General features: G+C 40.8%; 1 pseudogene; it reads left to right on the top strand.

Moving 5' to 3' along the window:
• Window positions 1-4,123: 4,123 nt before the first annotated feature.
• Window positions 4,124-4,232, top strand: LOC145345752 (5S ribosomal RNA; annotated as a pseudogene).
• Window positions 4,233-7,764: the final 3,532 nt, after the last annotated feature.

Genomic DNA, 7,764 nt, shown 5'->3' with positions numbered 1-7,764 from the left:
AACTTATATTTGAACATTTGTATGAAGATAGAAATTGGGAATAGGCCGTCCAGCCTTTTGAGCCTGTTCCGGCATTCAATCTGATCATGGCTGATCTGATTGTGGTCTCAGCCCTATATTCCACTGATCTTCAATAACCTTTGCCTCTTTTGTTAGCCAGTATTCCATCTACCGCTGCCTTAAGAACCCAGCCACCACCGCCCTCTGGGGAAGAAAGTTCCAAAGATTCACAACTCTCAGAGAAAAAAAATTTTTTCATTCTGTGCTCATCATTTTTAAACTAGTTCTGGCAGATATAATTGGCAGCCCAATTTCTCACAGTAGATGCCAGGAATACTCAGCCAGAGGTGAGGGACGGAGGCGATGGCCTGGAGGTATTATCGCTAATCTATTAATTCAGAAACTCAGCTAATATCCTCAGTTCTCAGGTTAGAATCCGATCATGGCAGTTGGGGGAATTCAGTAAAAAAAATCTGGAATTAAGAATCTACTGGTAACCATGAAACCATTGGCGATTGTCAGAAAAACCCATTTGGTTCACTAATTGCCTTTGGGGAAGGAAATCTGCTCTCCTTACCTGGTCAACCACACTACTGTGTGGCCACAGCAATGTGATTAACTCTCAACTGCCCTCTGAATAGTTGCACCTAGGGATGGACAATAAATGCCGGACAGCCAGCAGTGCCCAAGTCCCACGAACGAATAATAAAAATGTGTTGGATTACTTTGTATGGGACCCAGGACTACTTTGAAATATGTTCTCCTTCTATCGTTGGAGCATAGAATGGAACGGTGAAATAAATTATAGTGAGAGCAGCGAAAATGATAGAAGTAGCAATTATGTTGCTGGACTGGGCGGCATGGTAGCACAGTGGTTATCACTGCTACCTCACAGCTCCAGGAAACTGGGTTCGATCCCCAGCCTTGAGTCACTGTCTGTGCGGAGTCTGCACGTTCTTCCTGTGTCTGCGTGAGTTTCCTCCGGATGCTCCTCCCACAGTCTGAAAGACGTTCTGTTTAGGTGCATTGGCCATGTTAAATTCTCCCTCAGTGTGCCTGAATAGGCGCTAGAGTGTGGCGACTAGGGGATTTTCACAATAACTTCCGTAAGCGTACTCGTGACATAAATAAATAAACTTACAGGACTAAACCATGCTGGTTTCAGCAGGCCCTGTTGCCACCTGAAATCAGAGCTGGCCCAAATCAAACCAGCAAGTCAGTGGCCCAAATTCTCCCATCCCGCTGCCACTTGAATTTTAGTGGGAAGGTTGCAAACAATGTGAAACCCATTGACAGTCGGGCACAAATTTTCAGTGTTTAGATTAGCGTGGCCAGAGAATTCCGCCCAAGATCCTACATCTGGTTTATACATCAAAAATACAGAGCAATCCCCCAACCATTTTGCAAATGTGCGACAGAAAATAGTGTCTGCAAACTCTGTAATTGTGACTATACAGCCTTGTTAAAGTTAATCATTATTTCTTCCTCAGGCGAGAGAATTTATTGTGCAGCAACATGGGACTTGTGGCAATACCAACACATGATATGAATAATGTTTCAGCCTACATAGAGTAATAAGAATGCATACGGTGACTTAATCCATGAATAATCTTACAATTTAGAGGGCTTTTTCTTTTCTGTCTCTTTTACAGATACATTTGCCAGCAAAGTAGCTGCAATTCAAGACCAGTATGCTGATGCTTCTATCGGTAATGTGACCGGGAGCAATGCTGTGAATATTTTCTTAGGAATTGGCGTGGCCTGGACAGTGGCAGCAATCTATTGGAATGCTCGGGGAAAGGACTTTGTAGTGCTGCCCGGAAACCTGGCCTTTTCGGTCACTCTCTACACCATATTTGCTTTTATAAACTTTGGCGTGTTACTGTATCGAAGGAAGCCGGAGGTTGGCGGTGAGTTGGGTGGACCACGGACTGCCAAGATTTTAACCACAGCACTATTCGCTATGCTTTGGTTAACGTACATTCTTTTGTCATCTCTGGAGGCCTATTGCTACATCAATGGCTTCTAATAGTCAACAGAACACGAACAAAGTGGACGTTTAGTATTTCACTCACCTGCTGATGGAATGCTAACTTCTGAGAGGATTCCTTTTACTCGTTAGAAGTGGATCTCACAGTATTCCATCTGCAAGGGCATCATAACAGCAAAGGCAATGAATGTAGGGCTCAATATGCTGCTGTACAGATTAAATATACCAAATGGGAGATATTTTTTATTCAAGAATAAAGAGCCTAAACTAATATTTACGGCACTTTTACCCACAGTAGCATGCCCTCCTCCATTCATGGGATGATGCCTCTGTACTAATGTGACTGTTTGAGATCAAGTTACTAAACACACCAGAAAACATGGCGCATCCCGTTATTTCATTTTGTTTTTGGATCTGCGTGCCCTACACTTCATTTAAGACAATTTGTGTGCTGACAACTCCTGACTAAAACCCAGTGTTGTCAACATATTGGGATTTTTTTTTGGTTTAATTTAATTTGGGTTCCTTAGCGAAAATGCACAGACTATGCGTAACTGCGAGACATTTGCCCATACGCTGTGTCATTTGTTATTTTTGTACAATAGTGTTAAATGTGATACTGTAATGCTGTGCATGGTTAAGACATGTGTCCTGTATGTAATATAAATATGTCACCAATCTCAAGACCTACCGTGTATTGTTTATTATTAGGAATTGCTTGTTGCATATTAGTGAGGGGGAAAGAGCTGTAGCTTTCACCAGACATTTATCATGTTCACTTGGAACTGTTTCTAAGTGGCGCTGTTGGAACTAACACCTTCACGACAACATACTTGATCTATAAATATGACTTTTTTTAAACATAGAAGTTGAATGATGTGTTTTAAAAGTTGTTCAGGGTCATTTGTCAGAGCTTTATTTAAAATGTCAGTATTGTTATTTCTGTTGTCTGGTTGCTTTTGTTGCTGTCATTGTTGTGGCACAATAAATCAGAAAGACAGTGTAATTGGGATGGTGCATTTAAATTAACCCGAGCAGAAAGACAATTACTGCGTTGTGTTAAAAGTCATTAAGGAGGCATCAAGAATAGTGCCGTAGCAATCAACAAACACATTACCATTGCCAGTTTTTAGGGTCATTCTTGTAAATTCTGTCCAACCCATTAGACGCCAATTCAAAGCCTTCTGGCTGAGGTTCTGGTACAAGAAAAACGCACATTCCGAAACACTGGCCAGGCACGTGGCATTAGATGTTGCAAATGAACTCCATTCGAGCTCTTGATTGCTAGCTTTACACGTAGAATCAATGGTGTATGCAAGGTGAGAACTAAATATGAACCTACTGAAGCAAAAAGAGTCATGCAAACAATTTCTCGTGAGCCACAACTTTAGATTCATAAGGCCTAATGAATGAAGAGTTAAGTGCAATTTTTACCTGTAAGCTGAGCCTCTGTGCAGCACCCCCTCCCCCCAAAGATTCCCAAGTAGCTCACACACAAGTTGGCCCCTTTAAGTTGTCATCCGTGCAAGGCCATTCTAAAAAGATTTAAAGGGGCTACATGCTTAAATAAATCACCTGCACATCAAAAACAAATAAGTTGGTGAAATGTAGTAAATGTTTCCCTTCTATTTTTAGTTTGCTCTGTACTTCAGTACATAAAGGTAAACATACAGATTTGGTACTGCTTTGAGGCAATTGATCATTTGAAGGCAGGTCACATTTCATAACTGGACTTGGGCATTTAATATTGATTTTACATAATCGTCACAAACTACATGCAGATAGATACACCCTCAAGTTTATAACATATCATGCATTACTGGTACACAATTCAAGCAAAAATAAGTTGGGCCGAAGGGCCTGTTTCCAGGCTGTAAATCTCCATGACCCTATAAAACACACATCTTAAAGGACTCCCAAGTGTGTCAGCGTGTTGCTTTCTGAGTGACCAATTTACCTTGTGATGCTCAGATCAAATATTTCTCTCTTCAAACCTTAAACGATTTTGTTGATAATTTAAGATTACAACTTAAAACAATCAACCATTTTGTATGGGGGTTGCTGCCCTCACTTTATAATATTTTAAATGATTGAACTTAAGAATTACGGGAATGGGGCCTGGGTCAGATTGTTGCTTAAGGCCATGCTAGTCTGAAAATGCCTGATCTCAGAAGCTCAGCAGACTCAGGCCTGGTTAGTACTTGGATGGGAGATTGCCTGGGAATTCCAGGTGCCGTAGGCTTTTGTTCTATGGTTCTATAACATTTAAGAAAAACCTGGACAGGTACATGGATGAGAGGGGTGTGGAGGGATATGGTCCAGGTGCAGGTCAGTGGGACTAGGCAAAAAAATGGTTCGGCACAGCCAAGAAGGGCCAAAAGGCCTGTTTCTGTGCTGTAATGTTCTATGGTTCTGTGGTTGTCAGTGCAGGCTGAATGGGCCGAATGGCCTCCTTCTGCACTGTAGGGATTCTATGACTGTATGACAATTTCCTCAATGCAACCAATATGTATTTCTTATAAGTAACCAGGAAACCCATTTACAATGCAATTGGCTTTCTGTCTGAGTTAGCAGGAGTACAGTAAGAAGTCTCCCAACACCAGGTTAAAGTCCAACCAGTTTATTTGATAGTGGGTTTACTATCAAATAAACTGGTTAAACTGGTTGGACTTTAACCTGGTGTTGTGAGACTTCTTTCTGTGTTTACCCCAGTCCAACGCCACATCATTAGCAGGAATACTGCAGGCAATGTCATACCCATCCTCAGTGAAGAAAGGGAAAGTTTTTAAAATTTCTTTCCTGTAATCTGATTTGAATCGATTTATTATTATCATATGTATTAACATACAGTGAAAAGTATTATTTCTTGCACTATGCAGGCAAAGCATACTGTTCGTAGAGAAGGAAACGAGAGTGTGCAGAATGTAGCATTATGGTCAAAGCTAAGGTGTAGAGAAAGAGCAACTTAATTCAAGGTAGGTCCATTCAAAAGTCTGATGGCAGCGTGGGCACTGCCACCAAGGTCAGCATTTGTTACCCATCCCTAATTACTCTTGAATTAAGTGGCTTGCTCAGTGATTTTTATAGAAGAACATTTGAGCCAATTACATGGCTACGAGTCTGGAATCACATGTAGGCCAGACCCAGTGAGGATGGCAGATTTCCTTAGTGAAGCAAATAGATTATTTGATTTGATTTTGTTATTGTCACATGTATTGGATTACAGTGAAAAGTATTGTTTCTTGCACGCTATACAGACAAAACGTAATGTTCATAGAGAAGGAAACGAGAGAGTGCAGAATATAGTGTTACAGTCATAGCTAAGGTGTAGAGAAAGATCAACTTAATGCAAGGTAGGTCCATTCAAAAGTCTGATGACAGCAGGGAAGAAGCTGTTCTTGAGTCGATTGGTACATGACCTCAGACTCTTGTATCTTTTTCCTGACGGAAGAAGGTGGAAGAGAGAATGTCCGGTATGCCTGGGGTCCCTAGTTATGTTTAATTAATTTTTATGAACAGTCAGAGATAGTTGTTATGATGACCACTGCTGAGACTAGCTTTATATTCCAGATTTGGATTTTCATGGTAATGAAAATTTCACTGCAGTGTTAATGTAAGCCTACTTGTGACACTAATAAATAAATGTTTACTAATTGAATTGAATATAAATTCCACCACATGCACGCATGTCTGTTGAGCATTAGCCTTGGCCTCTGGATTGCTAGACTGAATTACCATTACATCAGCATCTCCCCAGGTTTTGTTGTATCAACATTTATGCCAGTATATAGTTTAAGGCATTTCAGCCAGCGAATGATTCGAGATTCGTTTGCAGAGCCACTGACTTAGGGAACTGAATCAGTCTTGGGGATCACATTCCGTGCCTCCATCCGTTTTTCAGTGAAATTGTAAACCAGTGGCCCTGATCACCAGTATTACCACACAAGCACTGTCATTCAAGATACATTTGTTCTGATTCTACACTCACAAATGTTTCACAGTACACTCGGAGATTGCACACAAATCCACTTTAAACATTTGGCAGCTGATTGGAAAATCAAAGTCATTGTTATTTCTCATCATAAATGCAGAGGTGGCACGGTGGAACAGTAGTTATCACTGCTGCCTCACAGTTCCAGGGACCCAGATTCGATTCCCAGCTTGGGTCACTGACTGTGGGGAGCCTGCACATTCTCCCCAAATCTGCATGGGGTTCCCACCAGGTGCCCTGATTTTCCCCCACTGCCTGAAAAACATGCTGGCTAAGTGCATTGGCCATGCTAAATTCTCCCTCAATGTACCCTAACAGGTGCTGGAGTGAGGCAACTAGGGGATTTTCACAGTAACTTCATAGCAATGTAAGCCTACTTGTGACACTAATAAATTAACTTTAAAGAAAAATGAAGGATCTTGAGAAAGAAGTCTGAGGGATAAACATTATTTATTTCAATGGCTTCTTCACATGCCGTCCTGCAGTCCATGATAGTTAAATATGTTATTACTGACAGCAGTGTAATTTTATTCTGTTAATGAATATTTACATAGTTCTCGCCTTCTTTGCCGATTTGTTGTTTGAAATACATCAAAACTATAAAAGGGGAAGTCATAAGGCTTGTTTAATCCTCTAGAAGGAAATATTTCATTTTTGACTGGGAGTGAGAATCTTAGTGGTGCAAAATAATTTGTCTAATTAAGGATAAATGTTAAGTGACTTAAATACATGCGAGTTGGATGGCTCTTGCGCCTTGCAGTTAAATTTTAGAGCACTGGGCATCGGATTTTCTATTCATTCAAGGCTTATAACATGAAGAATGACCCTTTGATAGTGCATTGGAGAGCTGGCAGCGCCTTCAGAAGAGCTTTGAGCCTTTTTTGGAAGGGGGAACTGCGCATTGCATCCAAACCAAGTGCACTGAACTTGAAAACGAGCCCTTTTTCAATGGTGCTCTGTAACCAGACCCCAAGGAAATGTAGCCTGTGGAGGAAGCATTCTATTTTTCCCATCTTTCTCATCTTTCTCATGAGGGATGATAATTTTCTGAAGCTCAGCCTGTTTAAGGTTTCAGTGTGACAAGTAAACACAAAATTAAGAGTGGGAACTGACTACGTAGATGGTGCTTAGGTAATCCTGCCAGTCCATGGCCCACCGTGACAGTGCGCCATTGTGCTGTGCTTTTATAGGTGCCATTTAGAAGCTTATTCGTGGAGAGCATATCTGATTTCAAGAAGAAATTGAAATTAGATATAGCTTTTGGGGCTAAAGGGATCAAGAGGAAGGCGGGGGATCAGGATATTGAATTTGATGATCAGCTATGATCAAAATGAATGGTGGAACAGGCTCGAAGGGCTGAATGGCCTACTTTTGCTTCTAGTTTCTATGAGAACAATATTGTGTCCTATTGATTGTGGAAGTACGTCTCCAGCATGCTGTGAGTAAAATAATGGCACAAACAAGTCAAATTATTTAAATGAATGTTTAGCTTAATTTATTTTTATTTGCCTTTCAGGAATGGTCTTTTTATTTAGCTTTGACCCAATTAGTAATTAAGGATTCAATCGTAGATTTTGTTATAATGGGAACATTAAACAACCCATTTTATGATGTTGAGTCAGGGACTAGTGGACTGCCGCCATATAAGTGGAGGCAAATTCTACACATTGACAAGTAATATGGGAACGGTCATTTCATAGTCAGCACCTGTTTAAAATAAGGTTTCAGTGAGGCAAGTAAACACAAAATTAAATGGGGCGTCACAGTGGTTAGCACTGCCTTG

This window comes from Carcharhinus amblyrhynchos, chromosome 7 (genome assembly GCF_965287045.1).
Source record: "Carcharhinus amblyrhynchos chromosome 7, sCarAmb.v2.hapA, whole genome shotgun sequence".
NCBI classification, from domain to species: domain Eukaryota; kingdom Metazoa; phylum Chordata; class Chondrichthyes; order Carcharhiniformes; family Carcharhinidae; genus Carcharhinus; species Carcharhinus amblyrhynchos.
Note: the sequence above shows the minus strand (reverse complement) of the source record. Positions and strands in the feature narration are given on the sequence as shown.